The sequence below is a fragment of the Schistocerca gregaria genome, chromosome 2, assembly GCF_023897955.1.
Source record: "Schistocerca gregaria isolate iqSchGreg1 chromosome 2, iqSchGreg1.2, whole genome shotgun sequence".
NCBI lineage: Eukaryota > Metazoa > Arthropoda > Insecta > Orthoptera > Acrididae > Schistocerca > Schistocerca gregaria.
In genome coordinates, this window is record NC_064921.1 from 414,081,921 (window position 1) to 414,094,426 (window position 12,506).

Sequence of the window (12,506 nt, forward strand, 5' to 3'; positions counted from 1 at the left end):
GAGATGAGGAACTGGCGGAAGTAAAGCTGGGAGGTCGGTCGTGAGTCGTGCTTGGTTAGCTCATTCGGTAGAGCATTTGCCCGAGTGTTGGCTTGGCACATAATTTTAATCTGCCTGGAACTCTTAAGCTTATTTTTGACAAAGTACAATACAATGAAACCATGTGGTGCAACGTGTAATAGCAGTGTATGGTAACATTTTGTAATGTAACAGTAGAAATAACAGTTAAAATGCAAAAAGTATAGGTCACTCTTATTTCAGTTAATCATTTGCCTACAAATTTACCTCAAGAAAAGAGCGACGCAAGTCATCACAGCTCAACCACATCTTAAGATAACAAAGAACTAAATTTTGTTGCGTGAGTTGCAGCACAGTTCTTCAGAAGACACAGAACCTGGGAAATTCAGTGTTGTTTGCATGTCGCAGAATCTCTAAATAACTTTCTTTTGTAGGCAGATACCACTCACAAACGCCATCAGATTCAACAATATGGACAGTCACATGACTCCCGTTCTCCGTAAACATGAGCTTTCAAGAAAGAGATAACTGCAGTATTTTTACGACCAAGTTCGACCAATTTTTCAGTATTGTTCATCGATGTGAGACCCTTGCCAAGAGTTAAATTAACGGAAGAGATTGAACAGATTCAAAGAAGAGCTGCACTATTCGTCACGGTTTACTTAGCCAGTGCGAGAGTCTGGTAAAAACATTCAACGCCGCTCGGAGTGGCCGCGCGGTTTGAGGCACCATTCACGAATTGCGGGCTGCCCCCCCCCCCCACCCCCTCCCTGAGGTTCGATTCCCACTTGGGCATGGGTGTGTGTGTTCTTCTTAGTATAAGTTAGTGTAAGTTAGTTTAAGTAGCGTGTAAATCTAGGGACCGATGACCTCAGCAGTTTGGTCCCTTAGGAATTCACACACATTTCATCGTTCAACGAACTGCAGTGAGAGACGCTACAAGAAAGAAGCTATGCAGATCGGAGAGCCTTGCTCACAAAGTTTCTAGGGCACACGTTCCAAAATGAGTCGACTTAAATCCTCACATGATCATCACGACAACAACATTTGGAGAAATTGCGTTCGTTCACATACGCGGACGGAGGTAGGAAGCGGTGGAAAAAGGGGGGAGGGTGGGGGGGGGGGGGGGGGGAAAGGGGGCGCGGGAGCCAAAGAAGGAAGGAGAGAGGTGATGATGAGATTATACTGGCACTCTACGAACGCTCCGCCACACACCGTACAGTGCCTTATAGAGTAAACGTGAAGGTGGTGTAATCATTTATTCCTCCACTGTTTATATGTTAGACTGAACAGGAAGTCTACCATTCGTCTTATTTATTGAGCGTGCATATACCGGCAGCGTGAAACTGGCAGCTGGGCACGCGACAGCTTCAAGTGCAACGCGCCTGAAGCGCGCCGTTCTCCCGCATGCACGCGCTCACGCACACGTGTCTCGGCTTCGCGACCTGGCGCGCGTCCAGCGCGTCTCGCATATTAATCGCCGGCGCTGCCTAACCACAGTAATCTCGCACGCAAATGCCCGTCATTAAGCACGGCGCCGCGCGTCCGCATTAGCTGCATATATCTCTGCCTGTTTACTATACTTGGTCGCCCGGCCCTTCCGCGTAACCGCGAAAAATGTGCCAACATTTAGCTCCTTGCTGCGGTCTGTCGTTCACGTACCGTTACTCAATCATTCTGTCGGAAAACCACAGTTAACGGTTCTCTCTCTTCTCCCTAATTTTCTTGAGCTCCATGACTTTTCAGACTCGCAACTTCCACACACGCTGTTTCGAGCTCCTCCCCTTATCTCCTTCACCCAAAACTCTCTCTTCCACAACAATTGCACTCTAATTCTCACACAGTACAGCCTTAGTATCCAGAATGAAGGCGAATGTCCCGAGTTCGAGTCTCGGTCCGGTACACAGTTTTAATCTGGCAGGAAGTTTCATATCAGCGCACACTCCGCTGCAGAGGGAAAATCTCATTCTCGAACCATCCATGCCCCAAGGCTGTAGCTTTCTTCTAGGAGTTCTAGTTCTGCAAGGTTCGCAGAAGAGCTTTTGTGAGGTTTGGAAAGTAGGCGACGAGGTACTGGTAGAACTGAAGCTGCGACGAGAGGTCGTGAGATGTGCTTGGATAGCTCAGTCAGTACAGCACTTGCCCGCAAAAGGCAAAGGTCCGGAGTTCGTGTCTCGCTCCGGCACACAGTTTTGATCTGCCAGGACGTTTCACCACATTAGTATGTTGGTAAATTATTAACTGGAATAATTCTACACCTTTTTAAAGAGTAAGACTAACAATAGAACCAGGACGCAGAAACAACATATATTTTGTTTTATTCTTCACGTAACGTAATGAGTTCCATCTCTGGACTTCAACTTTGTTATTGACGAGGGTAAATTTTGCATAAATGCTTCCCAGTCCGAGCTTGTTCTGCTCTTCTAGCGATCTTTTTTCACTTTTATTCTCACAGCCTTTGCTGATTACGTGGAGACTCTAAACCAGAAACGTAAGACAAGTTCGTTCGTTCAACTACTGTAGTTTACGACTGTGCGCCACTTTATATTCCCACAAAAAATCCTTGACTATACCCTATGTGAATAACCCACTGAATAATTTGGAAACTAAATTTCGTACAGCTTCGCCTCTCACATTTACGTCCGAATTCCTGCTCATTTGTCTGCTGCCCGATAACCCTTGCAAGGAAATGGTAACGCAGGCATGACTCAGGCCAATAATTGTATTAAATTAAATATACTGTTCATTAAGCCAAGCCTCAGGTACGTAATGGCCCAGTGATCTATCCAAGAGCTTCTCAACGTCGTTTCGAAAACTCAGCTTTGTTGTGCAAACAACCGTAGCTTTTGATAAGTCTATTCTAAGCCACACGTTTTATCCCAAATTGTGTTAGACCAGCGAGGTATGCCATAAAGCCTAAGAGAACTTCATGAAGATGCAAAGAGGATGCGAAGGATTAATTGAGACAGCCTGTGTTGTTTGTGTGGAAAGCTCGGTTGGTGAAAGAATTGTCAGTAAAAGGGAGGGCTGTCTCGATCTTGCGCCCAGCTTTATTGCGTTTTAAGCTTCACATTTCAATTACGTCGGCTAGCGCTTGTAATTGTTGACAGGATAATGCGATTTTTCCTGCGAAGAATACTGTTATAAGGATTTAGTCTGCCTACAGAAGCTCAGGCTTGTTTTCTACCGTGACTATACCCTTTCGCTTATTTCTCACGTTCGGTCATTGAAGGGCAAAGCTCCTGCCGATCGGTAATTACTAGACGTACGATCCTCGAGGCACGCTGGTTAGTCATTTTGTGCAGCTAGTATACCAAAATAGCCGAGTGGAAAACGTCGCGACGTACAAAGTTCCTCGCCGAAAGCTGGTGTTGGGCGCCGTTTTACACTTTAATGAGCTTCTTCCGAGCGACGATAGCATCGGCTCCGTCTTAATGGCCGTAATCAGTGTCGTCGGCGGCTGCCCGCACTCCTTGATGGCCTGGAGACGCCGCGAAGTTCCTCTGCCCCTGTGCCACCCGCCCGCAGCCACACACCGCATGTGACCTTTCTGCGTGAAGTCGCGTTCACACAAGCTGCTTAAGCGACAATCCTGCTCCTGGAATACTGGGGTGTCACTGGAGCCTCACGTGAATACCGAGCTTTCGGTGACAACGGTGGCACTTTCATTATTAAATTTCATCTGACGCGGGAGGCGCAACACTTTGACCCACCCTCGTGTGAAATCATCAGTGATACTTTGCACTGTATTCCTACAGCAACAAATATACCGTGCCCTGCATCACCAGCTGCCGGACGCAACTCTATTAGAGTGCAGAGAATTTTCCTATTTAAACTAGGGCAATCGTTCACATTTTCATGATAATGAATTACACGATAACTCCTCCCCTCTTAGCGCAGGCCTAACTCTCGTGACGAACATTTCTTCCACCGTCTGGATACTTTAAAACAAAACAAAAAAACCTACAAAAATGGCTCCGAGCACTATGCGACTTAACTTCTGAGGTCATCAGTCGCCTAGAACTTATAACTAAGTAAACCTAACTAACCTAAGTACATCACACACATCCATACCCGAAGCAGGATTCGAACCTGCGACCGTAGCGTTCGCTCGGTTACAGACTGTACCGCCTAGAACCGCACGGCCACACCAGCCGGCAGAAATCTACACACCGGGACTAAAGTCGTAGCAGGATTTAGCTGCCCAGGGACTGGGTGCTTGTGTTGTCCTCATCATTTCATCATCATCATCATCATCATAGACTGAATTGCGTAAAAAATTGGACTGTGTAAAAACTGGGACTTTGTATGGGCGCTGATGACCGCGCAGTTGAGCGCCTCACAAACCAAACAGGATCATCGTCATCAATCCAATCTTATCACTCCCCTATAGTTACGTATCAAAAATCAGACTAAATAAGATCCCCAACCCGAGACATAGGGTTAAAATTGTCATCACTCCAAAACGAAATATTAATGCCCTGTAACAACTGCTGTGTCCTCCGGATGTTACCGCTCGCAGCAATACGTACAAGAGTGCCGAGCTGCCTAAAACACGGGTAAAGTACAACTGACAAGGATAGGGCCTCTGACATGGCCAACCGTTTCGGCTCATATTTTGCGACACGCTTGTGTGAAATCTAAAATGCAAGACTCTGAGAAATTTTGGCTCAATCACGGCCACTCACTCTCCCACTCCCCCCCTCCCCCTCCCCCCTCCCCCTCCCCTCCCCCCGCCCAGATTTTGAGAAATATAATCCGAAAGTTATGACATGCAGTCAACTCAGAATTGAGGGGATCGATAGATAATCAACATGTATGGGGGCAGCAACCGCATAAAAAATGGTGCAAATTGCTGTGAGCACTATGGGACTTAACATCTGAGGTCATCAGTCCCCTAGAACTTAGAACTACTTAAACCTAACTAACCTAAGGACATCACACACATCCATGACCAAGGCAGGATTCGAACCTGCGACCGTAGCAGTTCCGCGGTTCCGGACTGAGCGCCTGAATCGCTAGACCACCGCGGCCGGCGCAAACGCATATTTTCGTAGGAATAGAGAAAAGAAACTTTTAGGAATTGCGCTTGTTTACCCATGAGGTATGCATCGTTAACCGAAAGCGTCGCAATTTCGGCGACCAAGGCAGCCTGGGAGGCACAGATCCTGCAATTTTTTTTTTGTATTTTTTCCGCGTCGAAACTGATAGGAATAGGTAGTAAGGTACGTATATCAATAAGAAAAATAAGAAAGTAGGCAAATAACTTCCCCAAACAACTTGAATTAGTAATCAATTAAAATTCTAGACCTCGTTGCAGGAAAATGATTCTGAGTAAGACTGCTTCGAATACTTGCATTCGACACACGTTACCGGATAAGGGAGAAAAAATGATGCTTGTTACAATTGGTAGTGTACTTAAAATAACACATTCGTACACAGCGCAATATTCCATTATAGTATCTGGAAAATTATTGCCTAATGCTTCCCCGTGTTTATGAGAAACTAATGAGGTATAGAAGGGATCAATACTTTAACTGATTCGTTAAAAATGTTTACTTCACTTGCTCCTAACCGAGAAATAGAAGAATTCAGTTTAAAAAACGATGTCTTGGGAACATTTAAAACCATACACTGCTGATAACAAGTTTTGTCTGATACTGGATACCTGCGGTGGACAAAATAAGGCCATCGCACGAGACAGCACGTTTATAGATGACGAGGGTCAACCGACTTGCATGGTAGAAGTAATACCAGCAAACTGCATACCCGTGTGTCAGCCTTGTGTTCTTTATTGTTATCACAAAGTTAAAAAATCTCTTTCAAGGGTTCAAAACTACAGTCTTCTGGAAACCCAGCGGAAATTGTACAACCGAACGGATGGAATAGAGGTTTGTAAAGGTTTACAGCATAGCTTATAATCAGCTTTCATGAGCAATTTTTCAGTCAATGTTACTGTATGCGTGGTACAAATCAAAATTAATTCCAGAAAAAGAAATATTTTTAAGTGTAAACTTAGTTTGTTTTCCTCTTAATCTTAGGAAGAAACGATGTAGGTGCTCGAAAATTAAATTCGCTACATGCCGCGAGTATATTTGCTTGTAATATTTATATAACAAGCACCATCCATCTAGCTGTTCGAAGAAAATTCAGTACATGTAACAGAGTGAGTGACAGAGACATTGTAAATCGACCAGGAATGAATTTTTAATCCTTTGCTAATCCAAGATGTTTGAGAAATTTATTCGTCTACCTTGTTATTATTCCCTACTGATGTATCTACCTTATTAACTCTCCTATGACTAGCAGTTTCAAAACTGAAAAAATATAAATAAAAGAACTCCAGACTGCAACTGGGCATGGGACACAGCTTCTCCGCTCCGCAACCGAACGCCATGGTCGCTACTCAAGCGACTCTTTCGCTGAACAGCTCTTACCTTATCGGCACATAAACGGCAGTCGAAAAACTTTCTTTCCTTGATTTCTAAGAAAATATACCTTTGCCGACACCACATTTGTTGGTGAAAAATGCTTAGTTTTCTATTATCTGACGATCTCGTCAATCCGGAGTCATTACGTGTCATGAATTTTAGGGGTAGTTTTGAGGAAAAAAATTATGCCAAAGTATCTTGCCGTCTTTCTTATAGTTAGTGCACAAGCGATCTGCAAAGTATGAGCTGAATCGGTTGGCCGTGCCTGAAACCCTCCTCTTGTGAGTTCTGGACTCGATACAGGTGACTGTAGTCTTAGTTCACTGGATGCACATCTAGACCAGAGTAAGGCCAGTTAAGCCAAGTGAACCTCTTACTACGGCCACAACAGCATCGTCACACTGAAATTAAGCAATGTTAGGTTTTATTGCTTATTGTAAATTGTTGCTAATCCGTGTTTCCATAACATTGCAACACATGCTGCACAGCCGTATTTGGCGCTGTGGCGGTGCCGCGTAGTTCGAGCGTGCAAGCAGGGCACATCATCGCAGCAACTGCTTTCAGTGGCAACATATTTATGTTCGACGCCAACAGCTATATAACTCCATTCAGCAAGATTCCGAGACCACACTGATAGAATGGAACATGTACTCGACTAACACTCAGCACACCACTTCCTCCTGGTCCCTAACAAATTCCGACAGTTATCTTCATAGGGTAACAGTTCAAAGTCAGTTGCTCAGGTTCCCTGCTCCCCAACTGTATTTTATAAGAGGCGATCAGTTTCCGTTTCGTAGGATATTACTGCAGCGGATGTGCAGCGTAGCACGACTCCGATGCAGCTACGTAACCACCGTCCTGTAGGCAAGGAATTAGTGTGGCACTCCCATGTGTCCTACATATGTGCGGTAAACGTGGATACGTGAACTATGGCGATGTTATTACGAAATACATTCAAACAGGACCAACGCATTGTTACTGTTTTCATGGCTTCTGAAGAACAAACACCGGCAGACATCCATAGGAGAATGAAGAATGTAATCGGGAAGGATGTCTGTCGAAAATCGCCGTTGTGGAATGGTGCGCCAAGTTCCGTGCTGCCGCTTCATAACAACGCACGCCCTCTTATGGCAAATGTCATAACATTGAGGTTACGCCAACTCAAGTGCGGGACTCTCGTGCACCCACCCTATAGTGCTGATCTCTTCCCATGCGATTATCACGCCTTCGGACCCTTAAAAAAGGTCTTGAAATGTCGAAGCTACCCGTCGGACGAGAATGTGCAGTGGAAAGTTACGGACTTCTACACGCAGCAGGATGCGGCTTTCCACCAAACGGGTATCTTCAACGATTGCCTCAATGGCACAGCGATTTTATCTGATTGGCTTACCGGTTCCGGACTGTAAGGCCTTCGAGCCGAAACTTTTTAATCACCCGTTGTATCAGTTTCAATTAGATTTCACCAAGTCCTTAGAAAATGACTAAGCAGAGTTCCGTGCACACATTTGGGGACGCAATCTCCAATTCTTGTACGTCTTCATTTTGGAAAACTAGGATCGGTAATATACCCGATTTCAGATTTTCAAATACTAGAAAACACCACCTCCATCCCAGAAGGAATTAGACCTGCCTCTTGTATAATGGAGGGCCGTCACGCGATTCCGCGATGTCTCGAAATTGTTTTCACATTCAGGCCTTACAGTCAGCCTCAGAAGCAGCATTCAGCATTTCCAACGGTTATTTTCTGGTACCACTAACAGTGCTCCTTTGCAAAGTGCTGCTTCCTGCCCGGTCTTTTTGCAAGTTTACTCCCAACAGTTCCTGCAGAACGCCTGTGATCAGAGAACAGTCCCCAGTCCTTAACTCATAAGTCAGACTAGATGGCTCCGTCCCCACAGAAGATGTCAGCTCCAGACAGGAAAAACCACCAACCACCGGTTGAGGAAGGCCGGCTTTGACATTCCGAAAAGACGAAAAGGAAGGCTCCAAATAGCGGTCAGGAATATCTCTCAATGAAATTTCTGAGATTCTGACGTAAAAGTTTTCTGAATGACAAAAAAGGGCGAATGCAGCTCCTGAATTTCGTTTCACTGTTTGGCACAGGACGAATAATAGAGAGAGGCAGAGACGAGCTGTTACCACTTAGCACTCGAATTGCTTGGTGTTTTATGTCAGTGGACCATGATTCTCTATTAGTATCTTATCAACGATCGTTCTGTCCCATAAGCAGCTTTTCTTTCATGGAAAGCACAGTTGCCTGGAGAGAGTGTTCTGAATAGTATTCTCGCTGTCTTATACTGTTTTTTTCTTTCCTTATTTGTTTTAATATTGGACAAGATAATTGCAGAGTCAGATGTTCAACGTTTCACTTGTTCAGTCGTTATTGTACTTTGATCAAGACGATACTTCAAACGCTGTATCGATCGGCACTCCCTTAATAATTTATCACAAGGCCGCCTTAACTAATTTTTATCGTGAGTTGCTCTCTGGTCACCTTCCTTATAACTAAATCCGAGAAAAGACCAATCATCTATTTGTCTTTTGACTATATAGAATAATCCAACACCATCTTATCGTTGTTACTGGGAAAATATTGTTAATACATTTAAAATATAGATTGTCGAAGAAGAATAACTAATATCTGTTTCTTTTTTAAAACCTACAATAGTTCAGCCATATCTGACGCATTCCGAGTCCTGTTAGTTCTCCCGTAATATATTCCCCTTCACTCAAGACAAAAGAAACTAACAAAACACTCCTTTTATCAGCACTTACCTTACGCACGTTATTATAGAGGCCGCTAGGGGTTTTGTGGCTGTTCTCGCATTGGTTGGCCTGAAAGAAAACAACAGTACTTTGTTAGATCTCGTAGTTAAATATGAATTCCTTTAGTTACTGTTTAGGGCGCAGTTAATGCTGAAATGTATGTTTCCTGTTCACCTTACAGTTCGTAATGTTTATAGGTGCACTAATATCGCGGATGTAAGGTACTAGCATGAAATTTCTGTGTAAAGATACAGACTATTAAACTAACGGGTAATCTGGAGATTTGAATAAGCAGCGGCTCTTTCCTTTCGGTAAACTGCGAGCTAGTGTCATTTGGGGACAGGTGGCTGATGGAACATCTATGCTGGAAATGATCTCTCAACAGGCGACTATAAATTTAAGATTTAAGAAATACATTCTGAGCTTAACTGACTGTAGTGTATCGCTGTACGCAAAGGAAGCGTGGGCTATAAGCACTTCAGGCAAGAAAAGAGCTGTCACGTTGAACAATCGGGTTTCTGCCGTTTATTCGCGTCTTTCTTGCACGATATTTCAACCACGTGACTCGCAGTCTTCTTCAGGTGCTGTCTGGTAATGTCCAATACTGTCAGTATCAGACAGCACCTGAAGAAGGCTGCGAGTCACGCAGTTAAAATATCGTGCAAGAAAGAGGCGAATAAACGCCAGAAACCCGATTATTCAGCATGACAACGTTTCGCCGGGAAAGCGTGAAGAATTACACAAGAAAAGAGCTTGTCCTATATGGAGCTACAGAAGCATGCTAGAGATTAGACGTGCAAATGGAAAAGGAAAAAGTTATGCACATACATAAGTTATGTACACCTGGCAAGAAAAGGACATTTAGACACTCCCGTACATCTAATCAGTCATCCTTAGTATGTGAACTATGATTTATATAGGACATAAACAATATATAATGACAATAATAATAATAATACGTAATAATATAATTCATATAGTAATGACACTCCCTTACATCTAATCAGACATCCTTAATATGTGAACTATGATTTATATAGGACATAAACAATATATAATGACAATAATAACAATAATAATAATACGTAATAATATAATTCATATAGTAATGAATGTGCGGAATTTAAGAAATGTCAGTCTTATAACGCTGTGTTAAGGTTTTTACTCGACACGTTCTTTTCAAATATGAATAATGAGATTTAAGAGAAATTTGTGACAGCAGCACAGAAGGAAGCAATGTAGAGAAGAAATTGGCTGGTCGCAAGAGCAGGCTGAAACGGATGAAAGATCAGCAGATAAGATGGAGGAAAATAATCAGAAATGGAAAGGGATGAAGAAAGCATGAATACTTTATGATGTGATAGAGATACTGGTTCTCTGTTGAGCGAAAGGAAAACAAATGTTTCGTTTTCAAGATAAGATGTCTTGCAAACTTCATATCGTTGATAAAAGACTTTTTACATGTGTATATAATGAGGAGCCTGCTTGCTTTTTGTGCGTATATTTATTTATATTTTAAAACGACGTGAGGGAACCTACGGCAGTTATAGCGGATGTTGTTGTTGTTGTGGTCTTCAGTCCTGAGACTCTATCCTGTGCAAGCTTCTTCATCTCCCAGTACCTACTGCAACCTGCATCCTTCTGAATCTGCTTAGTGTATTCATCTGTTGGTCTCCCTCTACGATTTTTACCCTCCACGCTGCCCTCCAATACTAAATTGGTGATCCCTTGATGCCTCAGAACATGTCCTACCAACCGATCCCTTCTTCTAGTGAAGTTGTGCCACAAACTCCCCTTCTCCACAAGCCTATTCAATACCTCTCATTAGTTATGTGATCTACCCATCTAATCTTCAGCATTCTTCTGTAGCACCACATTTCGAAAGCTCCTTTCTCTTTTTGTCCAAACTATTTATTGTCCATGTTTCACTTCCATACATGGCTACACTCCATACAAATACTTTCAGAATCGACTTCCTGACACTTAAATCTATACTCGATGTTAACAAATTTCTCTTCTTCGGAAACTCTTTCCTTGTCATTGCCAGTCTACATTTTATATCTTCTCTAGTTCGACCATCATCAGTTATTTTGCTCCCCAAATAGCAAAACTCCTTTACTACTTTAAGTGTCTCATTTCCTACTCTAATTTCTTCAGCATCACCCGACTTAATTCGACTCCATTCCATTATCCTCGTTTTGCTTTTGTTGGTGTTCATCTTATATCTTCGTTTCAAGACACTACCCATTCCGTTCTACTGCTCTTCCAAGTCCTTTGCTGTCTGTGACAGAAAACAATGTCATCGGCGAACCTCTAAGTATTTATTTCTTCTCCATGGATTTGAATACCTACTCCGAATTTTTTTTAATTTCCTTCACTACTTGTTCAATGTACAGATTGAATAACATCGGGGAGAGGCTACAACCCTGTCTCACTCCCTTCCCAACCACTGCTTGCCTTTCATGTCCCTCGACTCTTATAACTGCCATCTGGTTTCTGTAAAAATTGTAAATAACCTTTCGGTCCCTGTATTTTACCCCTGCCACCTTCAGAATTTGAAATAGAGTATTCCAGTCAACATTGTCAAAAGCTTTCTCAAAGTCTACAAATGCTAGAAATGTAGGTTTGCCTTTCCTTAATCTAGCTTCTAAAATTAGTCGTGGGGTCAGTATTGCCTCACGTTTTCCGATATTTCTACAGAATCCAAACTGATCTTCCCCGATGTCGGCTTCTACTAGTTTTTCTATTCGTCTGTATAGAATTCGTTTAGTATTTTGCAGCCGTGACTTATTAAACTGATAGTTCGGTAATTTTCAGATCTGTCAGCACCTGCTTTCTTTTGGATTGGAATTATCGTATTCGTCTTGATAACTGAGGTGATAAGCTTTTAGTTTGGTCTGAAGTAGAGAGTGGCTTAGGAAAAAGGCATGGTACAGGGTAGGTTTTTTCCAGAGCCGTATGAGTGTCATGAAGAAGGTGGAAAAAGATTTAGCGTTAAGCAAAGATTTGTCCACGATTCTGGACATATGTGATCTGGTATTGCAGCTGTGGAATGATGTACGTAATATGTGATGAGAAGTGTTGAGGACAATAGTGAAACAGAGCATGGGAATACCACGTTGCCTGTCCGGTCGCACGGTACTTGAGCGTAAGGAGGACTAACGTAATCGATATTTATGGCACTTTTGCCTAAAAGGAAGAATAGATGAGGCCCAAAGTAGCAGCAGACAAGAGTCCAAGGTTTGCATCGATGCAGAGACGGAAGAGACTCGCAGAGGCTATATTAGCAAG

The 12,506-nt window shown here is 43.1% G+C and overlaps 1 protein-coding gene across 1 annotated transcript in view; it reads right to left on the minus strand.

The window, feature by feature from the left end:
* Positions 1 to 12,506, minus strand: part of LOC126323429 (uncharacterized transmembrane protein DDB_G0289901-like) — a 437,992-nt gene that overhangs the window by 297,621 nt on the left and 127,865 nt on the right. Inside the window, exon 2 of the mRNA XM_049994681.1 lies at positions 9,225 to 9,284. The gene's annotated coding sequence lies outside the window, so the exon portion shown is untranslated. The remainder of the gene's footprint in view (positions 1 to 9,224; positions 9,285 to 12,506) is intronic.